General features: G+C 39.1%; 1 protein-coding gene across 1 annotated transcript in view; it reads left to right on the forward strand.

The window, feature by feature from the left end:
* Positions 1-12,931, forward strand: part of SPATA17 (spermatogenesis associated 17) — a 102,058-nt gene that overhangs the window by 43,105 nt on the left and 46,022 nt on the right. The window lies entirely within an intron of this gene.

Consider the following 12,931-nt stretch of genomic DNA (forward strand, 5'->3'; position numbering starts at 1 on the left):
TGTTCTTGTAGGCCCTGAAAATTAAGCAAGAAATGTATAGGAATTCTTTAAATTTTAATAAATCATTAGTTTACTTAACCCTACACAAAACCACGTAGAAAAACATTAAATGCAAACCTAAATTTCTCTTTTCTCTCCTCCCCTCCCTTTATTTTCTCCCTTCCTTTCCTACTTCTTCCCACCTTCCTTCTGATCTCTTCAAATAACTGTATTAAATAAACAAATTATCCCTCTCTGTAGCGGTATAACCTGCACAATACCGAAGTAGTCATTCTATTATTGATATGTAAACCTTAGAATTATTAAAAATATTTTTATTTCAATTTGATATTAAGTGATTTGGGTGAGACTTGTTGTACCCCATAAACTGCTAAAATCAGGCTTATTTTTCTTTAATTTCTTTTTTTATAAAACTTTGTTTTTTGAGCTCATAAATTGGAGGCCACAATTTATTCATTTTTAGTTGATTCAAGACAGTTTTAGGGAGGTTGGAGTTGTGACATTCAGAAAGCTAAAGAAGGAAAAGGCTGGAGTGGTTTTAGGCTTCTAGACTCTCGATTCCAATAATTACAGGCTGTTGTTGTTCCTTGTGATTAAGCCCCTATCCCAGTGGTCGGCAAACTCATTAGTCAACAGAGCCGCAGTTTGCCGACCACTGTCTAGGGGAAGACGGACTATAAAAAACTTGTAAATGCAGGTATGATGTAGTTGAGCGCAATAGATTGCTTTCAGCCAAGAAACAGCTCAATTAAGTATTTTTGGTTCCTTTCTTCAGCCTTTCCATCATGGTTGGAGATTGTCTACACAGAGAACTTTCTTTCTCTTCTGCCTTCTTTAAGCAGAGAGATTAACATTTTCAAATAATCTGTCACACAATTGTTTTGAAGGGTGTCAGTTGAGAAAAAAAGCGAATGTTAATCTTTCTCGAATCACATCACACAAGATAGATGAATATGTCAAATATTTTTAATATTTTTGCTTTATTTTTAATGTAGTAATATGAATAACACTATACAAAGACATCACAAAGTCAGGGAGTTGAGAGCAAATAATGCTATTTTCTACTGAAAGTATGAAAATCAATAATGAAAAATAACATAGATATCATTTTTCTTAAAAGTATAGACATCAATTATAAAAAAAAATAAAGTACAGATGATATAACTTACTGTACTCATATTTCTTTGATGTACTTGTAAAATGCCTGGAGTTAAATTGCGTGTTAAATGGCCAAACTTTTTAAGTGCTGGTATCTACTTTGTATTTGTAAATTCTTCATTGTGCTCATTTCAATATTTAAAATAGAAATGAAACTTAATAAGGGGACTATACCAGTCACTATTAACTTAATCTATTTGGGTAGATCTAAAAGTGTTGGACAATTAAAAGCTCCGTATACTAATAACATTCTTTTGATTGTCAAAGCATTTACCTATGTTTGTGTTAACCAATGCAGAAATGATGGTCTAGGCCCCTCTATCTTAATTGGAATTAGCTTTTATATTCACTTTAGACAACTGACTTTAATGGGACTGTTTATCTTTTCCTTTGTTCGCAAAACTCGGGAAGAGACTGAGGTTGACCTGCTTTATTATTGGTGAATGACACGGGTAGAGCAGCCTTTTTTGGCTTTGTTTTGTTATGTTCACGCGCATTTTGGTCCTAAACAAGAATTGATAAGCTCCAGAGCATAAAAACAGCCAGTCCTCCAGAGAATTAATTTAGAGGGCCTAAGCATATTGCACAGAACATAAAGCTGACCTTTACCGCCCAGGGCTCCGGGAATGGAGGGGGATGTGGAACGTATCAGAGGTTTAATGTGGCACATCGCCGCCTGCAGAAACTTGGGTGGGACCGGGGCTGCTTGCCCGTTGCACCCGGTGATTGAATCCGCTGTCACCAGGACCCCGGTAGTAATGAGCATGCAGCCTAACGACCGTGATTATGATGATGGTAATTGATGCGCCCGTGTGGCGTGTGGGCATCATTACGGCTGCACTGTACACGGAGCCACATGCCTCGGTGAGGGGCGATTTTACTTCTATGCCCTGATTGCGATAAAATATGCCTCTCTGTTTGAACAGGCCAGCTCCACGGAATTTTAAGAATCTTCCCGTACGTGTTGATAGATGATTATGCACTCGCTGAAAAACAGCCCCTTGCAGTTGTTTGTTTTGTGTTGTTTCATTTCATTAGTGAATGTAAACAGTTAAATAATTAGGTGTAATTGAGGGAAAATATTTTGCTTATGTGGATGGCCTGCAATAATCCAATATTCAGTTGGAGGGCTTTTTTTTTTCCCTTTCCTTTTTCTCTCTCACTAATACATCGGGGACTGAAATTCTTTCATTCCCTCCCTTTTATTACCCTGGCGTCAGACTTCTTGAAGTCAGTAGGTTTCAGGAAAAGTATAAGTTTATATAATTTTTATTATGAATCAATAGGTCTGTTTGTATTTGCATGTAATATTTATATATACTCTGTCTAGTTTATTATGCACTTTAGAACGTTGCACAGAGCCAAATATTGGCATATTGTTCATAGAAAAAATATGTAACCTATAGAATGGTTAAATGTGAACTGTTGAGATGAACATGTTTATACAACCTTTGCTTTGTAATCGCTGTCTTGCTTCTGATAGATTTCTTACATTGTGTAGTAATTTTCAATTACGGTTTTAAAAGTGGCTTTGAAAGAGTTTCTGATTTGAATTTTAACTTGTGAATGAAAATATGTGCAATGATGGGTCCAAGATTTTCAGTAGATTAGATCAGATCATATTAGTCTATAAGTATTAACCTAAGGGCTCAATTTGCATTTGAATCTAAAATATTACATTTGAGTAACGAGCCAACGTAATGGAATGCATCTTTATAAGGCATGGTAAGCCATTTAAAAATATTTCTTTTGTAGCTGCAATAAAGTCTGGGGATTGAGAGATCTATCTATCAGATTATTGTTTTTTAAATACATTTTATTGATTTCAGAGAGAGGGAGAGAGAGAGATAGAAACATTAGTAATGAGAGGGAATCATTGATTGGTTGCCTCCTGCACGCCTCCTACTTAGGACATACAGCTCTAACGAGAGGATGGCCAATGTTTCCTCCTGAGATTGGTAAGATTTGCATCAGCCCGGGTAGGATGCCTGCCCCAGATGTGCACCTGGCCACTGTGGCGAGGGACAGGGTCTTCATTTGGCAACAAGAGGTTTCATACCTTGCCTATGAAGTTTTCCTTCTGAAAGTTTTGAACCCCAATTACGAAGAGTTCCTCGTGAAGTTTGTCCCTAAAAATTCAACATATGCGAGTCTTCTCTGCATTATTGCTAATCCAAAACAACAACAGCTAAATTTTTCATTTCTGGGCTTCCTGCTTGAGAATTCATTTGAAGAAATTGTTCCATCACAAAAATTAATATTGTGGATTTAATTTAATTTAACATACTTAACTGAATATTTTCCCAATTATGCCTAAAGGCAACATATCTTCTCGTAAAGACATTCTTCACAGAGTTACTTAACTAGACATTTATAGTCATCCTAAAAAAGATGCTAGAAGCCATATTGCTACAACTTGTAACTTGTGTTATATAAGTGGCAGGTTGATAACCATGTTATTAACTCTGCATTAATTTACAAGTTACTTTTTATATGGCTGTTATAAGATTATATACTATAGGGGAACATTTAGATCTGCTAGCATGTTAAAAAGTGTAACAAACATGAAATATCAGATAATTAACTAACTAAAAGGTGATCACTTGATAGTCCAAGGCAGCAACCGACTTTAAGGATATTGATGACATACTATCAAGGTACAAAAGTAGTCGAAATATCTCACAATGTTGGCTGTAAGGATACAAATATTGACCTTACTTTCTTATTAAATCTATTCCAAGAGCTATTTGTGAAGAGTTTGCTCACCACAATTGGAATATTTAATAAAATCTAATTCTCCTCCTCTGTAATTCCTTGGTTGAAAAATGTGCTCCCTTGATGATGATCGAGGGCTTTGGAGAATAAATGGATTTTAAGGAGAAAATTAGATGGTCCTTATTATGCTGTCTCACTAGCGAGGCATTGTCATTTGTCTGTTGTATTACAAATGCCTTGCTTTGCCTACCTTCTTCATTTAATCGTGCAACTTGCCTGTAAGCAGCATTAGAGAGGGGAAAAAAATGTGGCTGTATTACTCTTTCAATTGATTTCTTTGCTTATCCCTGCGACAGCTCACACCGATTATGCTCAACACAGAACTCATCTCTCCTCCCGACATCCAGTATCTTCCAAATCCCTTCCATCCAGTGACTGACTCACTTATGCCAAATGCTAGGAGACCAGTTTCCTCCCTCGGCTTCCTTCAGAGCCCCTCTCCCAGTGAAGATAGATGCAGCTGGCAAGTTTCGTATTTAAAAAAGTTAAATGCTGATATAAAAATCGCATTCACAGCCTGGCCAGTGTGGCTCAGTGGTTGTGTCGGCCCATGAACCATGGTTCGATTCCGGTCAGGGCACATGCCCAGGTTGCAGGCCCGATCCCCAATAGAGGGCTTGCAGGAGGCAGCCGATCAATGATTCTCTCTCACCATTCATGTTTTTCTCTCTCTCCCTCTCCCTTCCTCTCTCTAAAATCAATTCTTAAAAAATTTAAAAATTGGAGCCAAGTCCAAAATTAATTTTTCTTAGGGTACATAAAATGCATTTTATGTGCATTCATTCAGGGTTTTATTACTTTCACTCTGTACTCTTTCTGAGTATGTTCCTTTATGAATCAAATGATTCATCATTGGAAGACTGGGCTGGAGGCATATCTGTCCAGATTTCTTTGTAGCTCACCAACCTAGTACCCTGTGTCAGGCTGACCTTTATGATAGCAATGATGAAGAACTAATAGCATTTGCAATATACTTTTTCCTTCACTTTTATGTCGTGTGTACTGTTTAAGAAAATTGCTTCCTTTTTATTTGTTGACTTAATCAGTACAAGTTCATTTATATTGCTAAAGCCTACAAACTCGGAAAAAAGGCGAAAGCATTTTCTTCAAAACAGCATTTTTTCAAAGAACTAAGTGGAATTTGAAACTACTTTTGTTTGGAGCCGAAACTTTGCTGACTTTATCTCTTCTATGATTTTTGAGACAAGCGCATATTGTTCTTCTAATTGAATGCAGAAATCATCTGTCATTTTCATGTTGACATTTAATATGCATAAATAATGTCCAAAGGTTGGAAGCAATCTAATCTGCAAGTATGAATATACTTTCTGGTCCTAACAGCATAATTAAGGTAGTACAGGATGTGAGATATAAAATGTATACTCAGTTTTGAAAGTAAGTTTCCATATATACAGCTAGTATGACCTAAATTTCAATGTACAGTAAAAATTCTAAAAGTATTCCAGAAAAAAAAAAAGATGAGGGGATATATTAGGTATATTTTTAGCTAACATATGTACTTATTTCTTTTCACTCCAAAACATTACTGATAAAATTTTTCATGCTTTGACTTTCAAACTCTCATCTTACTGATCTGTAATAGACATAGATGCTGATAAAAAAAAAAAAGGATATGAAGTTGGATGATTTTGTCGATTGGGAGATGTTCAAATATTAAATGTTCAGTATTTGGTATTCCATGAAGAAAATTATCCAAGAATGTAGCCCATGTATTTTTTAAAATATATTTTTGTTGATTTCAGAGAGGAAGGGAGAGAGAGAGAGAGAGAGATAGAAACATCAGTGATGAGAGACAATCATTAATTGGCTGCCTCCTGCACACCCCACACTGGGGATCAAGCCCGCAACCCAGGCATGTGCCCTGACTAGGAATCGAATCCTGACCTCCTGGTTCCTAGGTCATGCTCAGCCCCTGAGCCATGCCAGCCGGGCTAGCCCATGTATTAATACAAAGTTACCGCTTGGTAGTATTAAAATAATCATTGGTAAATTTAAAGATTGATTTTTGATGACATACTTTTAAGAAAGCTTCTTTCTGCTACAGATACAATAGAGCATAAAATACTGCCTCAGTAAAGTCTATTTCTCAAAGCAAAGAAAGATATTTCTTTTCAAGTTTTCCCTCTTTCCTATATGTACTTTTTAATTTTGGTAAATAAATAATAATTTTTATTGTTATTATATGTAATGACCTCATAGGATTATATATAATAACAATATTATATATAAATGTTGGGATAGGCCTTTCATATGGCAGTACCCCTACCTTTGACAGTGTAACTTGTTTTTATTTATAAACATTATAGTCAAAAAGTTAGTTGCCTTCAGATCACAATAACTGACGTACGTCTGTCTACTGCATACACTCAAGATCTGTCTGTCTTTGCCCGTTGAGCTCATTAGTCCTTTCTGCTCAGCTGTGAACACACCCACATGGAGGAAAGGCATCATCGGATGGGTAGAAAGGAGAAATAAATATTGAAATTTGCATGTCAAAGTGGTACTCTACCCTGGGTTATTCTCTCTGTGGAAGCGTAGTGAGAAAGAGTGACGTAGGACAAAGGATCCGTTACAAGGGCATGTTCCATGGTTGTGGGCTTGGACGTCTGCGCCCAAGACCTAGCCAGCGCACAGACTCACCAGCTCACTAATGTAAGTCAGGTATCTGCTTTTCTCCAACTTAGCCACGTGGTTTGACTTCCCTTTGCCAACCTCAGATCTTGCATTTATGTTATGTGGGAAGTTTGACTTAAAATGCAAGAGTGGCAATGTGGGTTTTTTAGTTTAAATGAAGAGACTGCTCTTTTTCTTCGGAAATGATGTTAAGACTTCAAATTAATAATCTGATATCTGACCCTTGGGAAAATCTAAATGAAACTATTTACCTTCTCTCAAGAAGAAAAAAAGTGCAAATATACAAATGCAAAATAGCATTTGCATGCCATCAATTTTATTGGAAACTAATTTTTTAGTTTAAAAGTGAAGAAAAATGTAACCAGTTTTCTAAAGTTTTTGTTTATAGTTATTACCCTCAAGTGTCTGCTTTATAAAGATGTGGGAGTGAATCCAAATTTTGCAAGTATCGAAATTATATAAAAATAAATTTCAATGAAAACACTACCATGGTTGCACTTGAGTAATAAATTGAAATGTCGGGATAGGCCTTTCATTTGGCAGTACCCCTACCTTTGACATGAATTTGATTTCAACCTTTTGTTCTAATGGCGAAGATCTCAAAAATAACAATTTACTAAGGTATGTAGTGTCCAATGGAATTAGAACCCCAATGATTTGCTTTGTCAGATAGCAAAGGTTGGAGTAAGGGTGCATAAAAATTTTCTACAAATCTCTAGATTGAACTCCTGTCATTTTATTTTATTTTTTGTCCTTAAACCATTGAGATTCTGAGTTTTGGAGTCTGCATCATTGATACAGTCTGTGACAGCGGAGAGTTCCAAACCCGTGTGTCATGTTAGGGACACTGAAGCGGAAGTGAACTTGAGCAGAGATTGGGAATGTCCCTGGTGTAGAGAGAGTTCCGCCTGTGCAGACATAAACAGATTGTCATTTTCCACTTCAGCCTGCAGAAGCACTTCCTCCAGAATTAGAGAGTCGGTTTAATGATCTCCCTCTAATCTCATTTTCCAGAGTAAGAGTTTGTTCAGAAGGATGTGTGACTTCTTGGCACCGTGCGTAATATGGCTAGAGTGCATTAAATCATAGCAATTAAAATTCTCCAGGTAATCCAATCTGTGAGTGAACTCCTTGTGTTGTCCAGCCATGGTTTCACATTTCTCCCCAAGTATTTTGAAACTTCTACTTAAAGTTGACTCCTGACCTTCAGGACCTTTCATTTCATATTCTGCTCTCATTTCGTCCCAACCATTCTCTGACAAGGCTCCGGCTCTGAGGCTGACTACCGTAAAGGAGTATGCACGCCTCCATTCAGGATTTTGGGGCAGCATCTTTGAGAGCCATTCATGCTAATTTAGAAAGAAACAACCAAGATGGTATGTGAAACTCTTTTCATCCAACAGTCAAACCAGACGTATTTCCAAAAACTGTAGATACTCTGTCTAGTCATGAGATTATGAGATGTTTCCTTCTAATTGAAGTTATGCTCAACAAAAGAACCTCTAAACATGCCCACACCTTGACAGTAAATTGGACTTATTGGGTTAAAATATTTTATTCCCATCCAATTAATTTCACCTGTTTCTCGTTTCTATTTCTAACATGACTACTTGAAAATGTAAATTATATAAGATACTTCCACATTGTATTTCCATTGGCCAACCCATCTCTAAGTGACATATTTGTCCAGTTGTTTGAGGTGAAAATGACTTGATTGTGATGGAATCTGTGGAAAATCCCCACCCCTGGAAACTCAGGGAAGCATTGTCCTCTGATGTGGTTATGTTTTTTCACTTTAACACTTTTTCTCTGCTATGAAGTGGATTTGAAAACAATACTAGTTTCTTCAGCTATGGCTCCTCCCTCCACATATCACTAAATTATTCCTTCCAGTTTGCAGGTCAATTCAAGGAACGAGATTTTTTAAAAAAAACATAATTTGGGCTTAGCAATAATGATCTTAATGCAAATAATTAAATAATGATACAGCCAAGGGGATTAAAAATTAAGAGTTTGGAAAAAAATTTTAATGACACTGCATATAGCTATACACTATTGATTTTGGATAAACTCAACCTATAGCAAAAGGACTAAGTCAGTTTTGTTTTAAGGAAACTAAGTAAGAGTCCCTTTCCTTCCATCCCTCTTCATTAGATTTCATGAATTTATATTGTGGAAAATCAAAGTATATCCCCTTCATCCAGGCTTGAGATGACATTGCTCTATTCATAAATACAGGTGACATGAATGTAGCTTCATAGATTGTTGAACACATGTGGTCTTGGAAGATTTATAAATGTATTTGAAAGATATCTTGATCATAGAAATATACGGAACCACGCTTTTGCTGATCTGCACAGTTAAGGAAGGAAGAAGCTAAAACTTGAGGCAAAGTGCATCGACCCAACTTCTCAGTGTTTTGGAGGCTGTTTGAAAATCCTGATATCAATGAACTAGGGGCCCAGTGCACGAATTCGTGCACCTTGAAAGGAACTGTGGGCAGCGAGGCTGCAGTAGGCACAGGGGCGGGTCTTAGCCCATCCTCTGCACCCCTGCCTGGCCCCGGTCTTCTGTCTGCCAGCAGCCCCACTCCTGCTGCCACTGCTCACACACAGAGCAATTGGGGCCAGCGCCAGCAGCGGGTGCGAGCAGGGCCGACACTGTCAGAGGGTGCAAGCGGTGGCTGCTGCCCCAATTGCCCCTCAGGAGCAGGGGGAGGTGGAAAAGTCCTCAGGGGCGATGAGGGCCGGCAGCAGGGGCTAGCACCGGGCAGGACCGTGGCACACAGGAGCAAAGAATTTTCCGTAAGCAGCAGAGGCTCGCCCTGATGACAGCAATTGGCACCCACCTTGGTCTGGCGCCCCCGCTCACCTGCTCCACCATTCCTCCTCAGCCGATGTCCGTCATGTTCCGCGCACGCCCCCTGGTGGCCAGCGCATGTCATAGCGACCAGTTGTTCCGGCTGTTCTGCCATTTGGTCTATTTGCATATTAGCCTTTTATTATATAGGTTAGGTGTGAGTCTTGGACCCTGCAAAGAGAAAGAAAAACCCATCAGAAATGCCCCGGATATTAAAAGCGACTCTGTGCTCCAACGTGAGGCCACTTGATGGAGTGGCGTGGTGTCACCCACGTCCTCCCTCTAATGCTAAAAGTAATGCACATGGACAGAGTGACAATCACCGCCCAGCCTCCCATCAGCAATAATTAATCTTTTTGTTAACAGAGGCCAGACAAAGCCTCTCACCAGCCCCTTCGGAAGTCTGAGAGGCCCTGTGTTTTTGATGTTTGCATTCCGAGGAAAATTGTCCCCACCAGTTCTGACAAATTGCAACACCAGGCTAATTATGGCAGCTAATGAAGTGTGCGGAATGGTCACAGCTCTTCGTGAAACTGGTCCTTCAGCTTGGATTAGAGTCTCATCAATCACTTTTTTAAACTGATCCAGAATTGCTTCTGCCTGGTGCTTGGCGTTTTTAATGCTGTTTCTGTAATTGGTTTTTTCCCTAAAGCTTAGAGTGTTGTTGTTGTTGTTTTTGTGTGTGTGTGTTTTAAAATATTACAGTCTCAGGACAGGGCTTGCACGGGCTAGTTTATAAGAAAACACTTTTTATTAGGAATATCAGCGGACCAAGTGGTAGAAAGCGAATAAAAGGACCCCCAAAATGAAAGTGGATTCACTGTTTCAGTCCTGCTCCAGGTAGCAGTAAAGCATAGTCATGTCAAACAGCATGTCTCTCAAATGTAGGTGTACCACGTGCCATCACAGCTGGTGGTTAGTGACTGAAATTCCAGCTAGAGTTTCTAAGAAATAAATACGTAGGCGGTAGTTTACTGTTAGGGGAGCAGAGCTGCCTGTTTATCGTTCAGCATCGTTTTGTCTACATCTTGGATTAAGCCAAACATCTGGAAGCACTGAGACCAAAGTTCTGTATCAGCCTCAGAACTCACCTGGGATGTTGATACTATCATTTCCTCTCATTTTACAGACTAGAAAATAAAGCTAATCATTGCTGAAGTCTAGATTCTTAATAATTATGCTTTATTATCTCAACTAGCTCTTTAAACCTACTTTTTCCTCCTGTATGCCAGTTTCTAAGATTTTATAAATTCTTTCCAGATGTTTCGAAGACTTGCTGGGAATCGTGTCACTATAGAATATTGGAGCTGGAAGTCGTTAAAAATAATTTAACTCTGGCCCAGCTGGCAAGGCTCAGTGGTTGAATATCGATCTATGAACCAGGAGGTCACAGTTCAATTCCCAGTCAGGGAATTTGCCCAGGTTACAGGCTCAATCCCTAGTAGGGGGTATGCAGAAGGCGGCCCATCAATGATTCTCTCTCATCATTGGTGTTTCTATCTCTCTCTCCCTCTCCATTCCTCTCCGAAATCAAATAAAAATGTATTAAAACATAATTTAGCTCTTTAAAAAAAAGAATATATGCATAATGTTGTATATGCTTAAGCATCTAAGCATAGATATATCAGTATATTCTAATAGGGCAAGGAATTATTGGGTACTTGGAGGTTTGCCCTCCTAGGAACCCTAAGTTTTCAGTATGTAGTCTTTAAAATTGTTGAAGTGTTTACCATGTGTGTTATCATCTACTGAAAACCTTTTTCATGATTTACCTCTTTACCCCTACATTTGGTAATCCATAGTCGGTTAACAAGTTTTTAAAAAATACCATTTAAACACTCTAACAGTTTCTGCCCAAATATAATATTAATGACATGTAATAAGAATTATAACCAAATTTCAGTATGTAGTTTAATAAGAAAGCTATCTAAAGCCTTCAATTTCCTCGTCTCCAAAACAGAGACACTATTATGAAGATTTGATGGAATAACCTTTGTAAGATTTTGTAAGCTGTGGATTCATAGAGATGGAGTTTTGCAGCGGCAGCTCACCCTTGGACACAAGTAAACTGAGTTCAGGTGCAACAGCAATAGATCGTCCGTACTGCACGTGTTTTACTTCCTCACCATTGGATCCTTCAGGCTGTGTTTGGACTTGACTTAGGGCGATCAATTACATCTTTGCATATTACAGGACCAGATTCATTATCAGATCCTTTGGAGACTAAGTTAGCACAAAAGATGTTTGCAACAGCAAAAGTAATCCTATATGATAAAAGGCTAATATGCAAATTGTCCCCTTGGGAGTTCAACCGCTAGCTATGACATGCGCTGACCACCAGGGGGCGGCAAGGAAGGAAGGCCCCATTGGCCCTGATCGCCGACCAGGCCTAGGGACCCTACCCATGTACAAATTCCATGCACCGGGCCTCTAGTAATACATAATGTTAATAATTTAGCTGTTTACCAACGTAGTAGAGAACTGTGGATCTGTGTCTTCTGTCTCCTTGGTCAAGTCTTCTTCCAGGCTTCAGTTAGAGGGCAGAGCAATTCACTCACCCTCATTGCCTGGCTCTCCAACATGAATCCTGGGCGGAAGAGCTGAACACGTGTAGTCCTAACCCGGTGGTGCCTCCTCAACTCTTGTTTGCGTGGCCCAGAGGCCCCCGCATGCAGCGAGCCCCGACAGAACCTATAGGAAGCCTTGCCTCCAGCTTGGCTGCTGTAGCTCAACCATTTGGCGTTTTCCACCCATTATCCCGAAGGCTCCTGGGGAGGTAGAAATTCCTCTCAAAGAATTAATGACTCCAAAGTAGATCCAACTCTAATGTTTCTGATTAAGTGAAAAGTAAGGAGGTTGTAGTAACTGTGTATGGTGTGGGGGGGATCGAGGGGGTGTGAGGTGGTTCTAGACTTATCGGGGATCACCTTGTAAGTTACATAAATGTCTAACCACTCTGCTGTGCCCCTGAAACTAATATGATACTGAATGTCATCTTTAACTGAAAATTTTTCAATGAATTTAAGGAAGTAAGGAGGCATTTCAGAGCAATTTACTTAGACTAAGAATATTGTGCCATTTGAAAACCTCAGAAGATGCGCTGGGGTAACTGAGCCCTGGGCCCTCTTGTGATGACTTCTTCTGCTTCGCCCGTGAGGACGTAGATGGTGGTAGCTGTTGTTCGCAATTTGCCTCCCACACCCTAAGCCAGTCCCATGGGCCATTGATGGCAGAGACAAAAAGGAGTTTTCACCAGGGCTCTAAATGTGAGATTCTTGGAAGAGAAAATTCATCCAAGGCTAATTAACTAGCCCCCGTGATGGATAAGAGCTTAATGGAACATTGTGTGAGGTTAATATCCCCTAAATCATATTAACAGTTTTGAAAATTTGGATAGGCCCTAACCGGAGAGTTGGAGAGCAGACGACACTAATTGAAATACCTTGGCCATTAACTTCCAAGCTCCTGGAAACTAATGGGTTTC

The sequence above is a fragment of the Cnephaeus nilssonii genome, assembly GCF_951640355.1.
Source record: "Cnephaeus nilssonii genome assembly, chromosome: 23".
Classification (NCBI taxonomy): Eukaryota; Metazoa; Chordata; class Mammalia; order Chiroptera; family Vespertilionidae; genus Cnephaeus; species Cnephaeus nilssonii.